This window comes from Bubalus bubalis, chromosome 3 (genome assembly GCF_019923935.1).
Source record: "Bubalus bubalis isolate 160015118507 breed Murrah chromosome 3, NDDB_SH_1, whole genome shotgun sequence".
NCBI lineage: Eukaryota > Metazoa > Chordata > Mammalia > Artiodactyla > Bovidae > Bubalus > Bubalus bubalis.
This window is the reverse complement of record NC_059159.1, coordinates 161407808-161434708: the sequence shown is the minus strand read 5'-3', so window position 1 is coordinate 161434708 and position 26901 is coordinate 161407808. Positions and strand designations below refer to the sequence as shown.

General features: G+C 43.9%; 1 protein-coding gene across 10 annotated transcripts in view; it reads right to left on the bottom strand.

The window, feature by feature from the left end:
* PALM2AKAP2 (PALM2 and AKAP2 fusion) overlaps positions 1 to 26901 on the bottom strand; it is a 515120-nt gene that overhangs the window by 98414 nt on the left and 389805 nt on the right. The window contains exon 1 of one of the 10 annotated variants that reach the window (XM_044940421.2): positions 23701 to 23866. The exons of the other annotated variants lie outside the window; for them this stretch is intronic. The gene's annotated coding sequence lies outside the window, so the exon portion shown is untranslated. Of the gene's footprint in view, positions 1 to 23700; positions 23867 to 26901 lie in introns of those variants that run through there. 10 annotated transcript variants of the gene reach the window in all.

The following is a 26901-nucleotide window of genomic DNA, read 5'->3' as shown; positions in this document are numbered from 1 at the left end:
AATGGTTTTATAATGAAACATGGTTGAAAGTTCTTTTATCAACTGGATTAAGCAATACACTTCCTTGAATGTAGTGTTATATTGGTTCAGAGAAAATTTATGATCATAAAACACTGGAATACAATACAATGAAATAATAATATGAACTAATAATAACTCACCCCTCAGTGTTTCCCTACCACTCACTCTCTGCACTATCTATGTATATTGACAAGAAAAAATCATAAGCAAGCATTTTTTCTTACTTACAATGATCTTATAGATCTTGTATATTGTTAAATGAATCATATGGAGTCCAAGGCAAAACAGTTAATATCACAGTGATATCCAGAACACAGGTATCCCAAAAGTCATCCACAGGTTCTTAGAACTCCATAATACTACTGCGTCTAAGTGAATTTTATAGAGTTTTAGCCAAAATTTACCCAATAGGAAACAATAACAGTACCAAAAACCCTGAGAGTATACTCATTTTCCATGCATCAGTGAGGCAGGGCAGCTGTTGCGCAGAAAAGTTTCTAACCTAAAAATAATTGATCATCAATGAAAGAAAACCAGAAGGAGGAATTATACAGGACCTGACCCCAGGAGCAACAGAAGAAAGTCAACTGAGCCATGAACTACCAAAGACATCAAAAGATGAAACACGTCCTGTGGTGGGTGGTGCTCAAGTAAGAAGGCTTTCCAAAGGCAGTGAGTACTTGTAAAATTTAAGAAAATGCAGAGTCATTTTCATCTTTATAGTTTCCTTGAGAAAAGAAAATATTTGGGACCACTCTATAATATCCATAAAGATTCTATTTCATCCTGTATTACAAGTTGAACAGTTACTATTTACCAAGTATCTATTGCACTCTTTATATTTTCTTGTTGTATTTCAGTCTCTAAGTCATGTCCAACTCTTTTGTGATCCCATGAATTGTAGTCTGCCAGGCTCCTCTGTTCATCAGATTTCCCAGGCAAGAATAGTGCAGTGGTTGCCATTTCCTTCTCCAGGGGATCTTCCCGATCCAGGGATTAAACCCGAGTCTTCTGCATTGGCAGGCAGGTTATTCACCACTGAGCCATCAGCGAAGCCCCCTTTATATTTTAGGTTAAACTATATGAAATTTCTAATACCGGACCATCTTAATCTACAAAAATGGTAATTTCCAATGGATTCTACTAATTCACTGCATCTAATGTCTAATTCAAACCTTGCAAGATGGGAATTATAATTCCCATTTGCAGATGAAGAAATAGATGTAAGGAAGAAGGGTCATGTGCCCCAAGGTCATGAAGGTACCAAGAAGCACCAAGTTCCCACCCGGGTCTCACAGAGCCCAAAGCCAAAGGTCAGAAGCCTTTCTGTCAACAGTACAGCCAGAGTCATCTGGGCTAGTCCAGGCAGGTAAACATGCATTTAGTAGAATACAGAGCTTAAATAATCACACTTCGTCGACTAAATTTTTGAAATATACTTTGTACCACATGTCAGTTTGTGTATCACCCTGACCAAATTACTTAACAACACAAGTCTTCTGATCCGTAAAAATGAGAGGACTGAACTAACAAAGGCACATAAAGGATAGAAAAGGTATGGACCTAACAGAAGCAGAAGATATCAAGAAGAGGTGGCAACAATACACGGAAGAACTGTACAAAAAAGATCCTCATGACCCAGATAACCACGATGCTGCGATCGCTCACCTAGAGGCAGACATCCTGGAATGCGAAGTCAAGTGGGCCTGAGGAAGCATCCCTAAGAACAAAGCTAGTGGAAGTTATGGAATTCCAGTGGAGCTATTTCAAATCCTAAACGATAATGCTGTGAAAGTGCTGCACTCGGTATGTCAGCAAATTTGGAAAACTCAGCCGTGGCCACAGGACTGGAAAAGGTCAGTTTTCATTCCAATCCCAAAGACAGGCAATGCCAAAGAATGTTCAAACCTACCGCACAACTGCACTCATCTCACCCGCTAGCAAAGTAATGCTCAAAATTCTCCAAGTCAGGCTTCAACAGAATGTGAACTGTGAACTTCCACATGTTCAAGCTGGATTTAGAAAAGGCAGAGGAACCAGAGATCAAATTGCCAACATCCATTAGATCATTGAAAAAGCAAGAGAATTCCAGAAAAACATCTATTTCTGCTTTACTGAATACGCCAAAGAGTTTGACTGTGGAAAACTGTTAAAGAGATGGGAATACCAGACCACTTTACCTGTCTCCTGAGAAATCTGTATGCAGGTCACAAAGCAACAGTTAGAACCGGACATAGAACAATAGACTGGTTCCAATTAGGAAAGGAGTACGTCAAGGCTGTATATTGTCACCCTGCTTATTTAACTTATTTGCAGAGTACATCATGTAAAATGCCAGGCTGGATGAAGCAAAAGCTGGAATCAAGACTGCCAGGAGAAATATCAATACCCTCAGATATGCAGATGACACCACCTATGTGGCAGAAAGCAAAGAGGAACTAAAGAGCTTCTTGATGAAAGTGAAAGAAGAGAGTAAAAAAGTTGGCTTAAAACTCAACATTCAGAAAACGAAGATCATGGCATTCGGTCCCATTACTTCATGGCAAATAGATGGGGAAACAATGGAAACAGTGACAGACTTTTTCTTTTGGGGCTCCAAAATCACTGCAGATGGTGACTGCAGCCATGAAATTAAAAGACACTTGCTCCTTGGAAGAAAAGCTATGACCAACCTACATAGCATACTAAAAAGCAGAGACATTACTTTGCTGACAAAGGTCTATCTAGTCAAAGCTATAGTTTTTCCAGTAGTCATGTATGGATGTGATAGTTGGACTGCAAAGAAAGCTAGCGCCAAAGAATTGATGCTTTTGAACTGTGGTGTTGGAGAAGACTCTTGAGAGTCCCTTGGACTGCAAGGAGATCTAATCAGTCAATCCTAAAGAAAATCAGTCCTGAATATTCATTGGAAGGACTGATGCTGAAGCTGAAACTCCAATACTTTGGCCACCTGATGTGAAGAACTGACTCATTTGAAAAGACCCTGATGCTGGGAAAGATTGAGGGCAGGAGAAGAAGGGGAAGACAGAGGATGAAACAGTTGGATGGCATCACTGACTCAATGGACATGAGTTTGAGTAAGCTCTGGGAGTTCGTGATGGACAGGGAAGCCTAGCATGCTACAGTCCATGGGGTTGCAAAGAGTTGGACATGACTGAGCGACTGAACTGAACTGAACTAAAGGATTAATTAGGTCCTTTTTCAATTCCTTAAAGTTGAATCATAAACATAAATATAACACATTTTTAGTTTTAAAAACAATTATCATAACTCTTTGGAAGCTATCCAGCCAATAGAGAAAAGTTTAAAGTAGAAAGAGAACCTCTTTCTAAATTTCCCATTCTCCTCTAACTTTGGTGCTCTGTACCCATCTGAAATATCATCAGATCTAAGTGTGGGATGCTAAGCTATTCCCTTAGCATGTCTGAGACTCAGTTTCTTACTGTGCAAAATGGGACAGGGTGATGTCAGCTCAGCCTCCTCTCAGGGAAAGAGGAGTGTATTAACGCAGGTCAAAGTGTTTCCACAACGAGTCGTCTGCAAGGTTTTAGTAAGACTTTGCTGGAAGTCGTGTCACATGCTCCCCTCCCTAGAATTTTCCAGGATACCCATCAGGTGGGAATGCCTGCCAACCCTCTTCCTCCCCAGGGTCTCCCCATTCATGAGCAAGCAGCTTCCCTCAATGAGTCAGGACAATAAAGTTCGGATTCCCTGAGCTAATCAGATAACATTAGAAAAAATGGAAAAAGCCACCAGATATGATTCAACCACAAGAAGAATTCTCATAAAACTATTTCTGAATCATGTTCACATCATTCCTGATAAATCAGACTAAGTGGAAAGCAGGGAGTGTGAGGGGACCACTGGGAGTCACTTCATTATGGCTCTAAGTCTGCCTCACTTGTCTTCCCAGAGCCACAGGTTCTATGAGGCCGATAGGCTGTTTGGAAGCTGTCATTTCATCAGTGCCTCCCAGTCATCCTACAGCTTTAGAACCTACTTGATTAAAAGAGCTGAAGGTTCTGTGCCATTGAGAATATGGAAGGGTTGAAACTACCCACATTAGTAAGCCACAAGAAAGACAGGCAGTGGTTTTAACATACTAAAAATGCACCTGTCTCATGATCAAAGGATATTTTTCTCTATTCCTAGGACAAACAAATGTTTAAGTCAACTAAGAGTCAAATAATAATTAATATCCATAGTTTCCAAAACACTTCTACATGGCAACTTACTTGATCCTGAATGGTTGAAGGAGAGAAATTTACATTTATTAAAAGCATATTATTGAAAATGCATGTTTTCATTTCACCAGCTACTCTGGATTGGTTCCTGCACAGAAACCACTAATCATCTGTATCATTAGCCCCATTTTGCAGTTTGCAAAATCAAGGCTTCGGGAGGTAGAGTAACTTGATCAAGTTGTTCTGAACGCCTCAGTTCTACAGGATTCTTTCCCTACAACCTAGCCCTTTGACTAGGATTATTAGTCTGTGGATTACTCTATAGCTTTAGAACATAACAGTTTGCAAATTAGGTCGAGCTGTCACTGAAAACAGTCAACTTCCTTCCTACACTCTATTCTCGTTTCTGTATTCTAAGGTCCTTCCAAGGTGGGCCGTCCTACACTCTGTTAACCAAGGGCTAATATTTCTGGTGCCCAGAAGTGAGACAACCAACGGAAGAGCGCCTCTCCACCACGGGAGAGCACCCCAGACCCACAGCTGGGGCAGCGCAAACAGGGGTTCCTATATCGCTTTAGTATTGCCATCAGATAATATCAAGCCCAAATACCTCAAGTAACTGCACCACCACTCCAAATCTTTACTTTCACCCTATTCAGTTGCCCATTTCAAGGGGTGTTGGACAGAAGTCTGATCAGGAAAGCAGGAAAAGAACAAAATTGGCCAAAGAATGAAATTAGCCAAGAAACCTGCTGGAGACTTCATCCTATTTAGACAAGCCATCATGAAAGTTTATTTGAGTAAAATATACAACCCCAAAGGATTACACATTCCATGAAATACGATCTGACCCCAGTTCTGCTGATACTCAAAATTATGGTATTACAGGGGAAAAAAGTTTGGAACATAAACAAATATGAATCTAAACCCAACCTGGGAAATGCACTTGCTAAATCCTCCCCCGGTAAAAGCCACAAAAGTATTTCAAACACCGCGGCCTTATCCTTCTTCAGAGATTTTGACAAAAAGAAAAGTCTCCAAATTTAAATAAAGAAAAGAAATCTCCAAGTTTGATTTTCACGTGTAATGGCAAACATATGAGTACATTCAAAGGTAGCACAATATTCCTTTACCCACCCCAGCAGGCTGAATAAATCAGTAAGTAAATAAATAAGCAGACCGAGTAAATAAATAAATTCTTGATCAGAAAAGCTGATCGAAAGACACCAAGGGGTAAATAGAACTCCAGGAGGAGTAGAAGAAGCCTGGGCACCTTTAGCTAATTGAAGCAAAGCCCCCTAGTCTGAAACCTAAGGACAAACAGGTCAGCTTTAACCAGCATATGCTGGAGGGAAACCTTCATTAACACTAGTAAACAAAATTACAAAGTGGCATGGCAAGGAAAGTTGAGACCTTGACTGTTTTTCTCTCTCACAATATTAGCTTACAGCTCAGCAACAGTGAGGGTGGAGGAGGAAATTCCTATGTTCGCACCCACTCCTCTCAAATGCCTTTTTTTTTTTTTAAAGAGAAATCTATTGTTGGGGCAAGGCAGACTCAGTTTTTTTTTTTCCATGGGTAATAATGGATTCAATTGCCTTGAAGTCCGTGGACCTCTGGGTAGGAAATACCAAGCAGACAAACAGGAACAGAGTAATGCAGCAGCCAGATGTATCCTAGACCTACATTCTAGAATACCTTAGGGCACCCTCATATAGAAAAATATTTACTTAGCAAAACCATCAATTTGATTTTTTTAAGTTTTCTTGTGCTCAGTTGTGTCCAACTCTTTGCTACCCCATGGACTGCAGCCCGCCAGGCTCCTCTGTCCATAGAGATTTCCTAGGCAAGAATACTGGAGTGAGTTGCCATTTCCTTCTCCAGAGTATCTTCTCGACCCAGGCATCTTGAACCTGCATCTCTTCCATCTCCTGCATTGGCAGGAGGTTTCTTTACCACTAGAGCCACGTGGGAAGCCCCCAAATTTTAAGCATTACTAGAAAAAATGAGAGTATTTCAATATTCAAGATGAAAATAATCTAAACATGAATTTTTTAATTGTGAAAACAGCCACAATAGCATTATCTACATGGGCAATGTTGTCTATCAGACCTACATTACCAAGAGAAGGAAGCTCGCCTCCCCTTCTAACAGGTCCAGAGCTAGAGAAAGCCAACTTCCTCATCAGTTAGATGAAGGTTATCTACTAACGGTCATTCCTTTCCTCATTCTATATCCTCCTGTGGATATGAAAGCCAGGCCACATCCACTTTTATTATCAGTTATCTGATAAAAACAGTTTATCCTTACTCAATAATCTGAGAATCTCTAAAATCAATTACCATGCAAACGATCATAATCTTAAAGGGAAATGAAGAGGAAAGACAGGATAGGAACCACAAATACTTGCAAAATTGTGGCAAATGCAGATACCAGTATTTAGTCATATTAAGAGAACAAGAACAATATATTAAAAATAACTGACTGGCATTAGTGGGTAATACATATGTTAGTCTTGAATGCGAACCACATGTCAGGCTCTCTGTTAAACTCTTTTTCAATGTTTTCCCATTTAATCCTCCCAACAATTCTATGGGGAAAGTACTATTATCCCTGTTATAGGAAACAGAAGCTTAGAGATTCAACAATTCACCCGAAGTGACCTGGATACTATGGACAAAGCCAGGATCGGGGCTCAGGCTATGTACCTCTGGAATCCATACTATAGCATACACTCCCTCTAAGCCATCTGTTGTACAAACCCACATCCACTTATGACACATCCTGGTCGGATGTCTCATGTTATATGACTTTTGCTCTGTGATTTCCTTTTTCCTGTAGTTGTACTTCAGCACTTGCTAGAGAAGTGAACTCCTTGAAAGTAGGGACTAGGGAATTCTTTTGATCTCTAGAGGACTTCACAGATAGATAATGCCTCTCAACAACAGGAGTGAGAGAAAAGGGGAGAGCAGGACACCAGGTGTCCATCAACGGATGATGGATCAACAAAACGTGGTATAGGCATATTCTGGAATATAATTCACCGATATTAAAAAGGATGGAAATCCTAGTACCTGCCACAACATGGGGGAACCTTGAGGACGTTGTTGTTCAGTTGCTGAGTCACGCCCAACTCTTTGCAACCCCATGGCCGCAGCACACTGAGATTCCCTGTCCTTCACTGTCTCCCGGAGTTTGTTCAAACTTATGTCCATTAAGGACATTATGCTAAGTGAAACTGCCAGTCACAAAGGAGAAATAGTGTTATACTTAGATGGGTTACCTAGAGCAGTCAATCTAAGAGGGACAGAAAGTGGATAGTGGCTGTCAGAGGCTGGAAGGTAGAGGGGAAGGGAAGGTGGTGTTTAACAGGTAAAGGCTTTTAGTTTTACAAGATGAAAAAGTTCTGTGGATGGATGGATAAAGATAGTATCACAACAATGTGAATGTACTTATTGCCACTGAAAATGGTTAAGATGGTCAATTTTTTAAAGAAAATCTTTTTACCTTAGTATTTTTATTTTGTTTAAAGGTTTAAAGAAATTTATTTACGTGGTCGTGCTGGGTCTTAGTCGCAGCATGCAAACTCCTAGTTGTGGCATTTGGGACCTAGTTCCCTGACCAGGGTTCAAACCAGGCCCCCCGCACTGGGAGCATGGAGTCTTAGCCCCGGAGCACCCGGGAAATCCCAAGATGGTCAGTTTTATGTTCTGTGTATTTCACTACCATGAAAATGAGAAACAAGCAAGCAAGAGGAAGAGCTAGGAGTGTCCATCACTGAAATGCCCCCAGCAGACTTCTCAGGCCCGGCAGGCAGAAGGCACGTGCTGTCAGGAGCGTCAGGGAGCTGGCCCTCCGCCTGGAAGTCACCCTGCTGGGGTGACATTGAAGCCCACTGACAGGGAAGAGCCGTCCAGGGCTGCCCCCAGAGTGTTTCCACAGCCTCGCAACCCCTGGCTTACTCTTGGAACTTGCCCCTCCGACAGCCAGGGAAGCATGAGGAGACAGCAACTTTAAGAACAGGTGTCTCTGAGACCTCGACAGGCACCTCTTCCCGTTTCAGAGACTGGGCCGGTATAGGCGCAGACACGCGGTGCCCTGGATATGCCGGAAGGCAAGCCCAGGCATCCATCATTTCCCTCCACATGGAGCCAGGCTGGGAAAAATAAAGGGGGGAGGCATAGTTTTCACCTTGGCAATGTGACAAGCCAGGATTAAACTGCAAAGAAAACAATACTGAAAAATGTGACGGCTCGGGATTCCTTGGATGACAGAGGGGTGGTAATTATGGAGGTGCCCTCATCCCAGGGCCAAAGAGCAGCCTAGACAGTAGGAAAACACAGCTCAGCTCAAGCCCTCCTCTTCAAATCAGTCCTGTGGCCTCCAATGAGGGCACCATGAACCACAGGTCCATCCCACAGTGTTCATCAAGGAAATGTTTGGACCCTCAAACCACTTGGACCCTCCAACCCTCCCTGAGTCAACTCACTGAGTGTTTAGGTCCCGCTGTCTTCAAGAACAAGGTTCTCCTTTGGCTTTCAAAAGATAGATTTTCACGATCTTTTTGTTGATGGTGGTGGTGACATTTATCTTCTATTTCTGCCATTTGGATTTATTTTTTGACTATTTTTTTTTGTAAAGTTAAAGTTAATACAAATGAAACAAAATTTCTCTGTGGATGCCTGATGTACTGTGGTAAAATATACAAACATAAAATTTACCATTTTAACCATTTTTAAATGCACAGTCAGGGGCCCTAAGGATACTCACATTGTTATGCTACCATCACCACCATCCATCCAGAGAACATTTTTCAAAAATGAAATTGTACCCATTTAACACTAACTCTCCATTCCTCCTTCCTTCTAGCTCCCAGCTCCTGGCAACCACCACTCTAAATATTTCTAAAATCTTAATAAATAGCTTCTCCTTTTACTTTCTCTCCACCTTCCTTCCCCTTGGGGAGGCAGGCTGGCTGCCAGGAGGATGCTTTGCTTTGGGGATCTGGTGTCAAGGAGTCAAGGTTCTTCCTGGCTTTTGTAAAAAAGCTGTAACAAACTCAACATATTAAAAACAGAGACATTACATGGCCAACGAAGGTCCATCTAGTCAAAGCTATGGTTTTTCCAATAGTCATATATGGATGTGAGAGTTAGACCATAAAGAAGGCTGAATGCTGAAGAATTGATGCTTTCGAACTGTGGTGTTGGAGGAGACTCTTGGGAGTCCCTTGGACTGCAAGGAGATCAAACCAGTCAATCCTAAAGGAAATCAACCCTGAATATTCACTGGAAGAATTGATGCTGAAGCTGTAGGTCCAATATTTTGGCCACTTGGTGCAAAGAGCCAACTCACTGGAAAAGACCCTGATGCTGGGAAAGATTGACAGCAGGAGGAGAAGGGAGTGAAAGAGGTCGAGATAGTTGCATGGCATCACTGACTAAATGGACATGAGTTTGAGCAGACTCTGGGGGACAGTGAAGGACAGGGAAGCCTGACATGCTGTAGTTCACGAGCCTGCAAAGAGTTAGATGGGAATTAGTGACCGAACGACAACAACAAGCTACTGACAAGATTAAATATTCATTATCATAATCTCAGCGTAGCTGCTCCTATGGAAGATTCAACTCACTAAAGGAATATGAAAATTTGAGCTTTTTAAAGTTATGCTCTTTGGAAAGAAAGTTCATTCCAATTTGTGGATGAAAATGGGTCCGTGTTAAAGGTTCAAGGTTTTATTCAATTGTACATGAATTGTCTTCCTCTGTTCTTACAAACTCTGCCCTTGGTTTGGAGCTATTCTTCATAAAGTGCCAGTAATTGTTACTTTGAAAGGGTCCAGGGATTTGCAGTAGTCAATTCTGTGACGATTCTTACTAGCAGTTTCCAGACCAATTTTTGAAAGGCATAAATTGTAGCCTGAAGAGTTTGGTGAATCTTGCAAAAGATGGCATACATTATCAAACCCAAGAGGGCCCTGGAGGTGTTCATGAGATGCGACAGCACACTTAAGGGTGTGTGCTGGAGTCTGGAGGGGCAGCTCAGGGCACAAAGGCCTCTGTGGTTTTCTTCGTCTGGTTTATATACCTTTAAGACTGAGCTTAAAGACAAGTTTGTTTCTAATGCTGATTTCCCAATTATTTCCTCAAAACAATTACTAGGACTCAGTTACCAGGTGTCAAATCTCCCCTTTTTGTGACATAACTGATAATCCTCCACAGTAAACTGATCTCCTGTTCTCTGATTTCCAGTATTCCCTGTAATTCCACATTTCCCAATTTAAAGCCCTCTGGAGCAGATCAGGTGGTCTACTGGAAAAAACAGGCTTCCCAATACTGGGAAGATGCATTCCACTCTGGTTGGAAGCCCAGGTTCATCTGCCCTGGCCTCTGGATCCAAATGCTGGAGCTGGACATTCTGTGTAGCCCACTGGCCACTCCCCAAGGCCCTCCGCCTTTTCATTTACAAAGGATCACGAGAGTCATGAAAAGAAAGTACACATAAGTTGCAAAGACATTTTCTTTTCCTTCGAATGCCTTGGTGGTAACTCCAGTTTGGTTCCAAAAGTTGTAGAGAACAATCTACCTCATGGATTATGTTTATTAAAAAGGACAGGAAAATGAGTGTTATAATACCAACAGTGAAAGAAAACTGGAAAACACACCACAACCCATAAAGAACTCTGTTTTCCAATTCTAGAGCTCAAAAAAAAAAGCAAGTTTAATCAGTATAAAACAAGATAGTAGGTACACATGTTCATAGCCATTCTGAAGGAGATGAATGACAGGGATTCGTTATTGGATAGAACTTCAATTCAAAACTTATTTCCCCCTTATTACACATTGGATATGCTAGTTTCACTTCCCCAGTCATGGTTCAGGCTGATTTTCAGCTGAAAATGGAGAACAGAGAGAAAAGAAGGGAGGGAGGCAGAGGGGATGGAGGAGAGAGAGTTCCAGATGTTCTGGACCAAGAATCTAGAGAGAGAGAGAGAAAGGGGAGGAGAGAGGAAAGTTTGTCAGTGGAGGTGCTGGAATTACAGGAGCTGAGTGAGAATATGAGAAATGAGTTGCTTCAGTCGTGTCTAATTCTTTTTAACCCTATGGACTGTAGCCGCCAGGCTCCTTTGCCCAAGGGATTCTCCAGGCAAGAATACTGGAGTGGGTTGCTATTGCCATCCTTCAGGGGATCTCCCCAACCCAGGGACAGAACCCAGGAATGGGGGAGGTGAGTAAATCTCAGTAGGCTGGGAGGCAAGGTGATGGGCAAGAGGCTTTGGCTCCCTTCACCAATCTTGCTGTTTATTCCCTTCCCTCCCCTAGCCTCCAGGTGGCACAGCAGAACAAACACAACAGGCCTAGGGGCTGTGAGCTAGAACAGAGGCCTGAGCAGGTCTAGGGAGTAAAACAAAGAAGCAAAATGCACTGTTGCCAGGCAGGACTGGGGAGGGGGGTGTGACCCCCAGTACGGTATTCTCAGCACCTGTTCAGAAACATTTCCACTGCATCCTGGGTACCACTGTCAAAACCCTAATGGAAATCTCTCATGCTGCGATTGCAGCATGAAATTTACTCTTTGCAAATGCCAGTAAAGAGAATCACATCTGCAAAGCAAAATGCAATCAGTATCATCTCATTTAAGTTAGGCTTGCTAGAGAGCTCCACTGTGCCTCTAAGGCTATGAAAACATATCTACAGGATGTGAATTCCAGATCTGAACAACTGGATCAGAGTTTCTCAGCATCAGCACTATGGACGGCTGGGGCAGGATAATTCTTCGTTGCAAGGGGAGGCGGCGCGTCCTGAGTGTTTTAGAATGTTTAGCTGCATCCTGCTAGATTCTAGTTGCACCCATTCCCCCTCCAGAGAGACCAAGCCCTCAAGTCAGCCTCCTGATTGCTGTCCTGAGGCTTGGCTAGTTTTCACAATGGTATCCACACCTTCCTCCTCCAGGTCCAGGGTAGCAGAGCTTCATACACTATAATGTGCACACAAGTCCCTGGGGGGTTTTGTTACAAATGCAGATTCTGACTGGGAGGTCTGGGATGGAGCTAAGGATGCTCTAGTTTCAACATAGCCCCTGGGTGATGCTGATGCTTCAGGTCCTCAAACCACACTCAGCACTGGTTTAGTAACAGGAGGAGGGAGCAGCATAGGAAAACTGGCTGACATCCCATAACTTGGCTGGTTACTGGGTAACCTCTCGGTGCCTCAGCACCCTCACTTGAAAACCTGGGGTGATTGCAAGCATTAAGTAACAGGGTGCAGACAAAGCAACTGGTTTGGCATCTGGCACTCGGAAAATGTTAATCCCCTCCCCCTTTCTCTGAGCTCCTCCCAGCACCGTGCCTAGAAACCTCAAGGTCAAGGCATCCCTGGGGATTACAGGGAATCCCCTAGAAGAAAAAACTCAATTCCATTCTGAGTGGTGGTTGGCGAGGGAGGGATTTCTTCCCTTTTCTTTCTTCCAGCTTACACTCTCTCTGTTGGTTACACCATAACATCTGTCACCCGTCGGAGGCTGTGAATTGTTGAACTGTTTTCGTAATGAAGCATACGATGAAAAGAATATTTAAAAACAATGTACACATTGTGATTTCATGCAAAAGCAATCTCTCCCACTCTCTGGGCCCATCTCCGAGCTGCATTTAACACTGATTTAAACTCTTCTCAAAAGGAAAAATTGATCTCAAACAGGGATCCACTTTGGATTGGATCAAAATTTCCAAAACCATTTGTGCATATTCCTCCCCAAATGAATGAAGTCTACTCATCTGGAATTGTGTCCAGGGAGAATCCTTGCTATCCTTTGTAAGGATAAAATGTTCTGATGCAAAAATACTACTCTGCCAGGCTAAATATAGCCTTTTGGGTTCACAGAGCACATGGTACATGGACCTTGATTTTAATACACATACAGAGAGAGCTTTTGAATTCAGAGTTGTGCAGATTTTTCTAGAATATTAACTAAGATGAATTCCTTTGGGAAAATCATTCCCTCAACAACCCCCCTGCCCCCCCCCCACATATGTAAAGGTCTCAACAATGGTGTCTTTCTCTATTTGTAGGCTGTATCAAAAAAAAAAAGTATGTGAGGCATTACTCCAAACAAAGTAAGTTTCTGCATTATTCCACTGTGCAAATGACATCATGTGAATAGAAGCCGAGAAAGTCAGCTGCCCCAGTAGTTAACTGCCTACAGGAAAGTGTGGTTTGGCCTTCCTCACACTTACACCCAGGTGCAGGGCTCAGTCAGCCCTGGCATAGCTCTGCATTCGAGCCCAGTCAGGCTGCGGGGGAAGAAAGGCAAGCAGGTGTCCTTCCCTCTCTCCTATCTGGGGGTTAGGGCTTCCCCAGAGTCTGCAGGGCTGGTCTCTGCTAAAGGAAACCCCAGCTTCAGCCCTGGACCCCCAGGATCAGCACGCACACCTTGGGGAAATCACAGGGATGGACAGATGGCCACCTAAAGAACTCCTCTCTCTTCACAGAACTTGGAATGGTATGGGCAACCCGGTCCACACACATGCGCTCCTTCTAACCAAGAAAAAATGAAAACCCTGGAAGGCCTGGCAAAATTCTCTAAACCTCACTAACCCAGGGCATTCTAAGACCCGTGGGGTAACATTCAACCCAGTGCCCTTTGACAACCCAGGAAAAACTGCTCTAGCGTCACTGTTTATCCTTGCTCAGCACAGTAATCATCCTTTCCAAGGCTTCCTCACTAAATCATATGTAGAGCTTATGAAAAAAACATCTGAGAAGAGAGCTTAACAGTTCTGGGCTGGCACTGGTATACACTGATTTGATTGCTCACAAGCCTATCTAGCAGATACGGAGTTTGGGGCACTCAACAGCATAGAATGCTCACGTAGAGTTCTGCTGATGGAGCCCCAGGATTGCCATCATCATCTGCTCTTGGTATCACCAGTGGAACCGGTTTAAAAGGCAGTATTCAGGCTCCTCCCACAGGGATGATGCTGACAGTCTGTATCACATAGACACTGTCTGCTCCTCCATGGACACCTGGCTGAGGAATCACATGTCCAGATATACTGCTCAACTGTAACAGGCAAATTCCTAGGAAACTGGGTCTTTATGCAGGGCTGAGGCCCCTAGACAGAGGACAGACACTGGAGAGTCACGGGCCCTGAGATGGACAGTGCCCACTTCCAGAGATGTTTTAAGGAGGGACTTTCCTCCAGTAGACAGTGACTAAAAAGTAAACTTCTCAGGGGCATTGTAAAGTGGGTTAGGTGCTACAATGTTCTGCTTTTTTAATCATGTTTTTTGTGAATCCCCAACTGCTTTTTTCTAACTGATTCACTTCCTTAAATACATACAGGCTTGTTCCAGTCCAGGCCCCCAACGCTGGCTGGCACCCTGAATTTGGTGGAAAGGTCTGGACCAAGGGTGAAGGTTACCTTTTATTTATTTTACAATTTTTATTGGAGTCTAGTTGACTTACAATATTGTGTTAGTTTGGGGTGTACAGCAAAGTGAGTTAGCTATACATACACATACATCCACTCTTTTTTAGATTCTTTCCCCATATAGGTCATTACAGAGTGCTGAGTAGAATTCCCTGTACTATGAAGTGGGTCCTTATTAGTTATCTATTTTATATAGTAGTGTGTATATGTCAATCCCAATTTTCCAATTTATCCCTCCCTACCCTTTCCCTTCTGCTAACCACAAGACTGTTTTCTACATCTGTGACTCTATTCTGTTTTGTAAATAAGTTCATTTGTACCATTTTTTTTTTCCCCTAACATTCCACATATTAGCAGTATATTTGTCTTTCTCTGCCTGCCTTACTTCACTCAGTATGACAATCTCTAGGTTCATCTATGTTGTAGTAGTTGGTGTTATTTCATTCTTTTTATGACTGACTAGTATTCCATTTGAATGCAGAGTTCCAAAGAATAGCAAGGAGAGATTAAGAAAGCCTTCCTCAGCGATCAATGCAAAGAAATAGAGGAAAACAATAGAATGGGAAAGACTAGAGATCTCTTCAAGAAAATTAGAGATACCAAGGGAACATTTCATGCAAAGATGGGCTCAATAAAGGACAGAAATGGTATGGACCTAAGAGAAGCAGAAGATATTAAGAAGAGGTGGCAAGAATACACAGAAGAACTGTACAAAAAAGATCTTCACGACCCAGTTAATCACAATGGTATGATCACTCACCTAGAGCCAGACATCCTAGAATGTGAAGTCAAGTGGGCCTTAGGAAGCATCACTACGAACAAGGCTAGTGGAGGTGATGGAATTCTAGTTGAGCTATTTCAAATCCTAAGAGATGATGCTGTGAAAGTGCTGCACTCGATATGTCAGCAAATTTGGAAAACTCAGCTGTGGCCACAGGACTGGAAAAGGTCAGTTTTCATTCCAATCCCAAAGAAAGGCAATGCCCAAGAATGCTCAAACTACCACACAATTGTACTCATTTCACATGCTACTAAAGTAATGTTCAAAATTCTCCAAGCCAGGCCTTAGCAATACGTGAACTGTGAACTTCCAGATGTTCAAGCTGGTTTTAGAAAAGACAAGGGAACCAGAGATCAAATTGCCAACATCCGCTGGATCACTGAAAAAGCAAGAGAGTTCCAGAAAAACATCTATTTCTGCTTTATTGACTATGCCAAAGCCTTTGACTGTGTGGATCACAATAAATTGTGGAAAATTCTGAAAGAGATGAGAATACCAGACCACCTGATCTGCCTCCTGAGAAACCTGTATGCAGGTCAGGAAGCAACAGTTAGAACTGGACATGGAACAACAGACTGTTCCAAATAGGAAAAGGAGTACGTCAAGGCTATATACTGTCACCCTGCTTATTTAATTTATATGCAGAGTACATCATGAGAAACGCTGGGCTTGATGAAGCACAAGCTGGAATCAAGATTGCAGGAAGAAATATCAATAACCTCAGATATGCAGATGACACCACCCTTATGGCAGAAAGTGAAGAAGAATTAAAGAGCCTCTTGATGAAAGTGAAAGAGGAGAGTGAAAAAGTTGGCTTAAAGCTCAACATTCAGAAAACCAAGATCATGCATCCAGTCCCATCACTTCATGGCAAACAGAAGGGGAAACAGTGGAAACAGTGGCTGACTTTATCTTCTGGGGCTCCAAAATCACTGCAGATTGTGAGAGCAGCCATGAAATTAAAAGACGCTTACTCCTTGGAAGGAAAGTTATGACCAACCTAGATATCATATTAAAAAGCAGAGACATTACTTTGCCAACAAAGGTCCATCTACTCAAGGCTATGGTTTTTTCCAGTAGTCACGTATGGATGTGAGAGTTGGACTATAAAGGAAGCTGAGCACTGAAGAATTGATGCTTTTGAACTGTGGTGTTGGAGAAGACTCTTGAGAGTCCCTTGGACTGCAAGGAGATCCAACCAGTCCATCCTAAAGGAGATCAGTCCTGGGTGTTCATTGGAAGGACTGATGCTGAAGCTGAAACGCCAATACTTTGGCCACCTGATGTGAAGAGCTGACTCATTGGAAAAGACCCTGATTCTGGGAAAGATTGAAGGCAGGAGGAGAAGGGGATGAAAGAGGATGAGATGGTTGGATGGTCTCACTGACTCAATGGACATGAGTTTGGGTAGGCTCCGGGACTTGGTGATGGACAGGGACGCCTGGCGTGCTGTGGTTCATGGGGTTGCAAAGAGTCAGACACGACTGAGCGACTGAACTGAACTGAGTATTCCATTCTGCATACATAACACATCCTCTTTATCCATTCATCTGTCAATGGATATTTAGGTTGCTTCCATGTCCTGGATATTCAAGTGCTGCTATGAATACTGGGGAGCATGGATGTTTCGGAATGATGATTTTCTCCAGAAATATACCTAGAAGTGGGATTGCTAGATCATATGACAGCTCTATTTTTAGTTTTTTAAGGAATCTCCATGCTGTTCTCCATAGTGGCTGAACCAATTTACATTCCCACAAACAACATAGGAGGGTTCCCTTTTCTCCACACCCCTCTAGCATGTACTGTTTGTAGATCTTTTGATGATGGCCATTTTGACTCGTGTGAAGTGATATCTCATTGTAGTTTTGATCTACATTTCTCTAATAATTAGTGATGTTGAGCATCTTTTCATGTGCTTTTTTAACCATCTGCATTTTTTTTTTAAGAAGTATCTATGTAGAGCTGCCAATTTTTTGACTGGGGCTTCCAAGGTGGCACTAGTAGTAAAGAACCTGCCTGACAATGCATGAGGTGTAAGCGACGTGGGTTCGATCCCTGGCTTGAGAAGATTTCCTAGAGGAGGAAATGGCAACCCATTCCAGTATTCTTGCCTAGAGAACCGCATGGAGAGAGGAGCCTGGTGAGCTACAGTTCATGGGGCTGCAAAGAGTCAGGCACAACTGAGCGACTTAGCACAGAGCACATATACACATTTTTTTTTTAATTGGGTTTTTGTTTGTTTGTTTGTTTGTTTTTGTTATTGAGCTGCATGAGGTGTTTGTATATTTTGGAGATGAATTATTTGTCAGTTCCTTCATCTGCAAATACTTTCTTCCATTCTGTGTGTTGTCTTCTCATTTTGTTCATGGTTTCCTTTGCCCTGGGAAAGGAACGCACCTTTTATGTGGGTTTGTTTCAAAGAAAGATTTGTAGCACTTAAGGATTAACTCAAAATGATGTCTCTGGTGTGTCCGCCTCATCCAGGTGCTAGATAATCATCTATCCAAACAGCCAACTCTACTGCAAATCCATGAGAAGTTCAATGGTGAGACAAAAAGGACTGAATTTACTAGGCTTCCCAGGCTCCTCTGAAAACCTTTTTTATTTTAACCCTCATGGCAAATCTTTACTTAATACATTCATCCCCATTCCTCCTTATGACAGAGTAAGCTCATTAGAGCTGACAAAAAGTCTTGCAGGAGTTGGTGAAGGGGGATCTCAGTGACCCGCATCCCACTGCCAGTCACCAGGTAAGCTGAAAGCCTAGGATTCTGGTCCTAAAAATTGGGGTCCATTTTCCGATTGAGAAACAACTTCTGATCTACTCAAAGCATCACAAGGGAGCAAGCAAAGATGACTGGAAGAAGTCTCAATACAACAGTGCAAGTGCTTTGTAGGGTAGGGAAGGAGAGGGATGTCAGTGAGATTCTCCAAGTCAGAAGGAGGGGCTGTGGGTGGCATGGAGGTCGGGCCTGGAGAACCTCCAGGCCCAAACATTCTTTATCTGATCAGTGTAAATGATGAACAATTGATCTGCTACACAATTGCTGGAAGTTTTAAAGTTAACTTTAAAAACTGTTTACTTATTTGTATCTGCCACAAAAATGAAAGAAGACTCTGGTTAATTTAAGAAAACAACCAACTTGGGGAGGAATACACGCGCAAGGTGCTTTCATTTCTATCTCATTTAACACAAGTTTTAAAGTAGGTAGGTTTTGGTACCCTCATATTTTACAGATGAGGGAACTAAGACTCAGTTTATGTGATATGCTCTAGATCTCACAGAGAATTTGGCCAACACACTAATGCATCCCTGGTGACTCAGTGGTAAAGATTCCTCTGGCAATGCAGGAAATGAAGGTTCGATCCCTGTGGGGAAGATCCGCTGGAGAAGGAAATGGCATCCCACTCCAGTATTCTTGCCTGAAAAATCCCATGGCAGAGAGGAGCCTGGAGGGATACAGTTCATGGGGTTGCAAGAGTCGGATGCAGCTTAGCGATTACACCACCACCACCCAATGAATGTGAGCCCTGCCACCCTCTGGATAACTGGGGTGGTATGCTGCTGCTGCTGCTGCTGCTAAGCCGCTTCAGTCGTGTCCAACTCTGTGCGACCCCATAGACGGCAGCCCACCAGGCTCCCCCGTCCCTGAGATTCTCCAGGCAAGAACACTGGAGTGGGTTGCCATTTCCTTCTCCAATGCATGAAAGTGAAAAGTGAAAGTGAAGTCGCTCAATCGTGCCCAACTCTTAGCGACCCCATGGACTGCAGCCTACCAGGCTACTCCGCCCATGGGATTTTCCAGGCAAGAGTACTGGAGTGGGTTGCCATTGCCTTCTCCGGGGTGGTATAGTATATGCATATTTGACTCTGCTCACCCCATCTGGTCCAGTCAAACATCAAACCAACCATGAAATCCCTGAAAGGAGGAGCTCAAAGGACAGTGACATCCCCACCAAGTTCTACGGCTTTGTCCCCTTCCCTAGCATTCACACCATGACTCCCTCAACTCAGACATGGATCCTCCAAGGCAAAGAAACCACCTATAGGAAGCTCCATCATTTCATCCCCACCCCATCCTCTGCCTGAATAAGGAAACCCTCAGCATTCTACCTCCAAAGGGTATCTTTTCCAATCACATGGCCCATGGGGTCTTTCTGAGATTCCAACCAACAAGGGAACAAATGCCACTTACATGTCCTTTGATCCTACTCAAATGTGTCCCCCCACATCCTGGTAACACTCCTTGTTCTTAGATTTGAAAGATAAGTTCCAAAGAGAAAGAGGTCAACGGGCCCAAGGATGCTCTCGGTCCCTCTGCCTATGCTGTTGTCCTCTTCTGCACCTCCTCAATCTCAGAATTGACTTCAAAAGGCAAAAAGAACCTCTGGCTAAACCCTGGAAAAAACGCATCCTGCTTTACTGTAGGAAGAAGGCAAAGTCTTGATTAACTCATTTTTCTGGTGCTCAACTTTCATAGACTGGGGCAAAGAACAGGAACTACATTTGTATTGGGATTTCTGTTTTTTTTTTTTTCCAAAAGCCAGCCTCTAGAGCCTGTCCTGGACTAGGTTTGGCAATTACACTTCTGCCCTCCTATAAATTATAATTCATATCTATGCTAACATCACACTAAGACTACAAAATCCTGAACGGTCAAAAGGAGGACAACAGTATATGCACCAAGGTAAACTCATTAAGGCAGAAAGTCATCAAAGTGGGGTAGTCATTTAATACATCTTACAAACAAATTCATCAACAACAGTTGGAAAAAAAATTTTAAGACTTGGTTTTAAACTTTAGTTACTGTATTAGAGCACTCCATTTCTTAAGTATTCTTACTAATCAAGTCCTATTTAAATCACATAAACATACTCTATAACTTTCTTTTTGAGCAAAATATAGGTTTGCCCCAATATCTGAAAGTAGATTATTCCTATGAAACTTTTGGTAAGCTGAAATGGCATAAAGTAAAGAGAATACCTGACTTCACATTACAGCAGGCATTTCACTTTTATGAAAGACTCATGTTATAATTTAATAATAGCTTTTTTCATAAAAATGAAAATCTTTGGATTTCTTTCAGTGAGTGAGATGTAGATCCTGGGTAAAAGCTAAGTGAAAATAATCCCAACTTTCAGAAAGTGGGAGAAACCTGTAGTTGTTTTTCTGTTAGAAAAGAGATGCTTTCCACTTTCTATGATACATTTCTGGAAAATGTATTTGAAGGACATATGTCCAAAACTCAACAACAGTCATAAATTCTTAGGAGGTGATTCTCTAACAAAGATATTTCTGTCTCTCCCTCTCCTTCTCCATCTGTTTCCTATGATGGTTCAAGGAGACACTGCCTCTGTCAGGCCCAAGCCACCTCCTGGACGAGGCTGGTGCTACTGCAGGGCCCTGAAGCTTAAGCTTTTTCAGCATCACAGAAAATCTGCCTCTAGGTGTCAAGTTTACACAGTACAAAAAAAAAAAAAAAAATTCAATCTTTTAGCAAAACTTACTAAACTTGTTGAAACTGATAAGTGTATTAATCAATTCCTTGAAATTTCCAATAGCTTGCGCAGCATGTCTGACCAATAATCTAAGCAAACGGTGCCTCCCACGTGTCTCAAGATCCAAAGGACAGCCATTCCAGAGGCTAATTCATGAGAGATCATACCAGAGTTGATAAAATGGATTAAAATAAAAACCAGAACTGGTTTTCAGAAGTCAATTCTCAACATGCTCCTGTTTTCATCATTAAAATCCCTCAACACAACTCCCATCCAAGTTCAATTTCATCTTTATCTGAAACATTTCTCATTGTCCTGATAAGTAGAGACTTGTGATGACAACCTTGATATAAATCTAGGACACGGGTGCTTTAAGAGTCCATCAAATTTTAAAGACAGTAGAATCTAGACAATAATTGTAATAATTAATTAGAAAGCCTGGGGTATTAGCATTTAAAAAAATAACATTTAATAGTGTAATTTCTACATTAAAATACTGAAAGGTTTAGAAATAAAACAACCAGTGGATCACTTCCCCCTCACTTGATAACTAAATTAAGACAATCTGTTCCATTTTATTAGCCAGAGATCCTGAGGCTAGTGAGTCAGAAGGAGCCACTTTGAAAGTGAAATAAATTCTGACACTACCCTAAACTCTCAGGCAGGAAGCCGTTTCAACTGTCATGCCAGAACTATGAGATAATGGGTATTTCAAAATGTTTGTCCCATCTCAAAGCCCGGTCTCACACTAGCATCTTGGCATCCCAGAAATAAGTTGAAAATGAACTCCACTGCCAGAGAAACATCTCAACACTTAATTGCCCACTTAATCGTTAGTAAGGAATCTAGAGACTCAAGTGCTATTACTTTCGTTTCTCCTGGCTCATGACTAATTTTATTGGTGCAGCTCAAAATGACTGCTGGGCCCTCAAGACTCATGGTGTGCCCACTCAAAGGAGAAGATGCCCTTTAAGCAAAGAACCTATGTCAAAACTGGGAAGGAAGGGGCTGGCAGCGGACAGTCATTAAGAAGGGGCTTTAAGGCAGTTTCAGTTCTTACAAGACTTTATGTTTAAAGAAGCAGTGGACTCCTTACTAAATATGCCTCATTTACTAAATATGCCTCATTTCTAGACCTGTTACTCTGAAATTTTATTGATCAAATTTGAGGAGGCTGCCAGAAGTAGGAGAGTGTCTAACTGGGAACATTTCCAGGAAGAAAAATGTGATGCTTAAATGAACTCAACTAGAGCAAACCAAGGAAACAAATCCCCTGAGATTACACCAGTGAGTGGTGGGTTTGTACTAATTCAGTCACCAGGTGCCAGTGACTGGGGGTTAAGATGAAGGGCGCTCCCTAGGAGTTGTTTGCTGGCTCGTATATACCATACAGATGTGTGTATCTGTGAGTGCGCGCAGTCTTTTCGAAGGTACATACTTTGCCTGGGAAGCGGGGGTGGGGGTGGGTCCGCAAGTTTGCCCAAATTAACGGTGCTGCACTTAAAACTGCTCCAGGGAAGGGTACAGATTTGCCAATGTCTCACCACAAAGCCTATCAGAACCAAACTATTATTGCCCCACGCGGAAATTGGCTTTACTGGGTCTGGAGAAATAATCCACCATCGCTCCAAATGAGTCACTTCTCTCCCAGATGCTCCATTTTTGCGGACTGGGGAGAGAGTCCCCAAGGCTGCTCATCTGGCACCCGAGCAGGGGAAGCTCAGAAACCACCTTGCGAGGTCCGCTCCCGCTGGTCCACCCGCCGCCTGGTTCCCTACCACCAGCAGCCACCGCTTCGCCTTCCGCGCTCACCGACCACCAGCGCCAACGCTCCCCGCCCGCCCCGCCTCCCGCCACGGGCTCCCAGGCCGCCCGCTCTCCCAGACTTCCATTCAGTCCCATGTTCTCCACTAGAATTTCTCTAGAATTTCTCAGGGCCGCCAGTATCTCCTAGCTCCTATCCCAGGAGGCGCGCCTTCTTTTCTCCACCGCGATAACAGAACACTTTGTCCAGCTCGCCACCACGACCCGCCCCTACGACTCCCCCACAGCGTCCCCACGAAGGGGGCAAAGACATAGCCTCCAGCTTTATCCGTCATAAAACACCAGATCCTAATAGCTGGGCTCCTGGCCTCAGACCAAACTTCAAGGCTCAGCTCGGACTCGGATTCCCCTCCTTCAGCAGCGTCTTCCCAGAACGCGTGCCCCCAGAGGCTCTGGCTGGTTGGAGACCCGGCCGTTTTCGGCCTCGGTCTCGCTACAAAGCTCCTGACTTCCGAAATCGCCCCCAGCGCTGCCATCTAAGGAGTCAGGACCCGCGCCTTCCTCGCGAGCTGGAACCAGCGGCTCCATCCACCACTGCTCCCAGGTTTGGAGAGGCAGCTATGGCCCTTTGATTTTTCTCTGCCTTTCCTGTACAGCCCGGCTCTGCTTGTGTTTGGTGGAGGGAGTGGGAGGAGGGATTCCTAACCTTATTATTTTTTAAAAAACATATATAAGTGAATAAGTATTGAATAAAGCAGCCAAACGCTGGCCCTCCCCCAAACCTAGGAATTCAAAGCCACATGGTCACAGCCCTTTCCAAGAAAGGCAGGCCCCCTCTCCGCACACGCTCCACTAGGCAAGGACCATAAAAGCCTTTAAAGTTCTCGGAGCATCCTAGGGCTTCCCAGATCACCAGTCCCTCCCGAGCCACCCTATCCCCGCGCCAGAGGCCCCAACACCAGGAGGGCGACCCGGGGACTAGGTGTCTGAGGCCGCCGCGCCCCAGCTTGGACACCCACCTTTGGGCGCCGGATCCCGGGGGCTCTGTCCTCCGGCTGCGCTCTGGCGCGGTCCCTGCCTCCTCGGGACGTCCGGGAGATTCCGCGGAAAGGCGTTCAGCTGCCCCTGCCTGGGGCAAGCGCATCTGCCGAGAGCCGCGGCCACCGGGCGCGCTGGAGTGCTGGGAGCGCCGCCCGCCGCCTCCCGGAGCCCGCCCCGTCCCCGCCCCTTTCTCGGCGCCCTGGACCTCGGTCCGCCCCTCCGCTTCCACACCCCCTCCCCAACCACCCACACCTTCCGTCTGTGGTTTTGACGGAATCGTTACACAAACTGAGAAATCAAGAAATTGAGTGGATGGATAAATTGGAGGGACGGAGGGACGGTGGCATGGGGCAAGTGAGGCCGAGTATATCCTAACCCGGGAGAGGGCTCTGTGTCTGGGTCCGTGGACTTGTGTTCGCGCAGGGGTGGGCGTGTTGGCGTGTGTGCATGTGGACGTGTGTGTTGGTGTATACATACATGCATATGTGTGTATATGGGTGTGTGTGTGTCCTTACAACGCCGAAACTGCCGAGTTCCTAAACGAGGGGTCGAGTTCCTCGGGACTGACTATGTCTGGTATGGAAGGCAGCCGGGAGCGGTTGGGAGGCGCATCTTTGTGATGCGGCTGGCGGCTCCGTGTGTTTTGGGCTTCTCCCTGATGTGGTCCAGAGACTGAGACTCGGACCAGGATGCTTCCGGTCACTGGCCTGCCAGAGCCTCACGCTGCCCTCCGCGTCGTGCCAGCTGGTGGCCTGTTGTCAGAGCGCGTGTGTTAACAAAGCCAGCGGTGGGGAAGGAGGCAGCTGATACACAGCGTGGGACTCGACCCGATCCGGAGAGCGGCCAGCCATCCCCCACTCCGGAGCTGTCTGAAATTTCAGCATGTCATACCCTCCCTCACTATGAATATTTAAATAATGTTAATGACCCTTTGTAAGTGGACCGTCTAGAAATCCCGAGAGGACTCAGAAACACCTCACACACACAAAACATTATTTTTAAAAGCAAGGCGTTCTCCTCAGAGGAAATGTAATATGAACATAATATATAGTCCGATTTCTTGAATTCAGCTCTCCACTAGGCATGGTCAAGTTTTCCATTTTCCCAGGGATTCTCTCTCTCCAGCTCTGCAGGTCAGAGCCCCTTACTCTCCCAGCTTTCATCCTCTGTTGGCCTGCTCTTTTCTGAACCTCTGGTCAAAATACTGGGGTCCTCTTTTGAGACTCAATTCTGCGTGCCAGGGTCCTTGATTTCCTATGGGGTTTCCCTGTGGCTCACGTGCTGCCTGCAATGCAGGAGACCCAGGTTCGATCCTTGGGTCGGGAAGATCCCCTGGAGAAGGAAATGGCAACCCACTCCAGTATTCTTGCCTGGAAAATCCCATGGACTGAGGAGCCTGGTAGGCTACAGACCACTGGGTCGCAAAGAGTCAGACACGACTGAGCGACTTCCCTGAAGGGGAGGTGGGGGGTGGGGGTAAAGACTACAATGCAGACCTCAGCTGTTCTCCGCAGGGTTCCTGAAAGTCTATAGGCTTCTTTTTGTTGGCATTTAAGAATTGTTTCACCAGCCTTTTTGCATGTTTGTCTCTTTGACTGTTGAATTTCAATAGAATTTACTGATGAGTGGCCAAGATTACAAAGCTTCAGCCTCAATAAATCCCTTTCCTTCCTTCCTTTCTTCTTTTCTTTTTTCCTTTCTTTCTCTTTCTTTACTTCTTTCTTTCAGTTCTTCATGTCACTGACTTGAGTTAAATATTTGGTGCCCTACATCATGATCTATTTTTTACTTTTTTAATCTATTTTTAACATTTTATTTTTTATATGTATTTTTAAAGTCTTTATTGAATTTGTTACAACAGTCCTTGTTTTTTATGTTTTGGCTTGAATTCGTAACTCCTGCATGGAAGGCAAAGTCTTGATCACTGGACAACCAGGGAAGTCTCTTAACATTTTAATATCGTGTGAAAACTCACATTGAAATGAACATGTTTGGGGACAGTTATTTATTTATATGGACCATAGATTCTTCAAGGAAAGAGTCTAACAATACAGAGGTGAGATTTTTAAGAACAGTATTAGGGGCGAGTGCATCGTCACTCTTTCTTCCTATATTCTTAAATTCAGTCAGTTCAGTTCAGTTCAGTTGCTCAGTCGTCTCCGACTCTTTGCGACCCCATGAATCGCAGCACGCCAGGCCTCCCTGTCCATCACCAACTCCCAAAGTTCACTCAAACTCGCGTCCATCGAGTCGGTGATGCCATCCAGCTATCTCATCCTCTGTCGTCCCCTTCTCCTCCTGCCCCCAATGCCTCCCAGCATCAGACTCTTCTCCAATGAGTCAACTCTTCGCATGAGGTGGCCAAAGTACTGGAGTTTCAGCTTTAGCATCAGTCCTTCCAAAGAACACCCAGGACCGATCTCCTTTAGAATGGGCTGGTTGGATCTCCTTGGAGTCCAAAGGACTCTCAAGAGTCTTCTCCAACACCACAGTTCAAAAGCATCAATTCTTCGGCGCTCAGCTTTCTTCATCATTTACAAATCAAATTTGTTTCATAATTAGAAACAGTACAGCAATTTATGGGCTTCCCTGATAGCTCAGTTGGTAAAGAGTCCTCCTTGCAATGCAGGAGGCCCTGGTTCGATTCCTGGGTTGGGAAGATCCACTGGAGAATGGAAAGGCTACCCAACTCCAGTATTCTGGCCTAGAGAATTCCATGGACTGTATAGTTCATGGGGTCACAAAGAGTCAGACACAGCAATTTACACCAGCTTTATTCTGAATTCTTTCCTAAAGCAATGTCAGTGTTAATATTACTGTAATATTATATGTAAATATGAATTAATGCTAATTTTCTGTTAATATTAATTTTAAAGTTCTGGCATATCCTACAGAAAACTATGGGGAATATTAATTTAGGAGAAATACATATTCAATAGATATTAATTTACAAAAACATTTCCTTTTCTTTCATCTTATAAGATATTAAAGAGAAAGCCATGATTAAATTACCCTCTTTTAAAATATAAAGGCATGGTACATACCAGGACTCAGAAATATTTGTTTAATTTGTTCTATGAAATCAATGCAAAGGTATGAACATGTGCTGCTGCTGCTGCTGCTGCTGCCAAGTCCCTTCAGTCGTGTCCGACTCTGTGCGACCCTGTAGACGGCAGCCC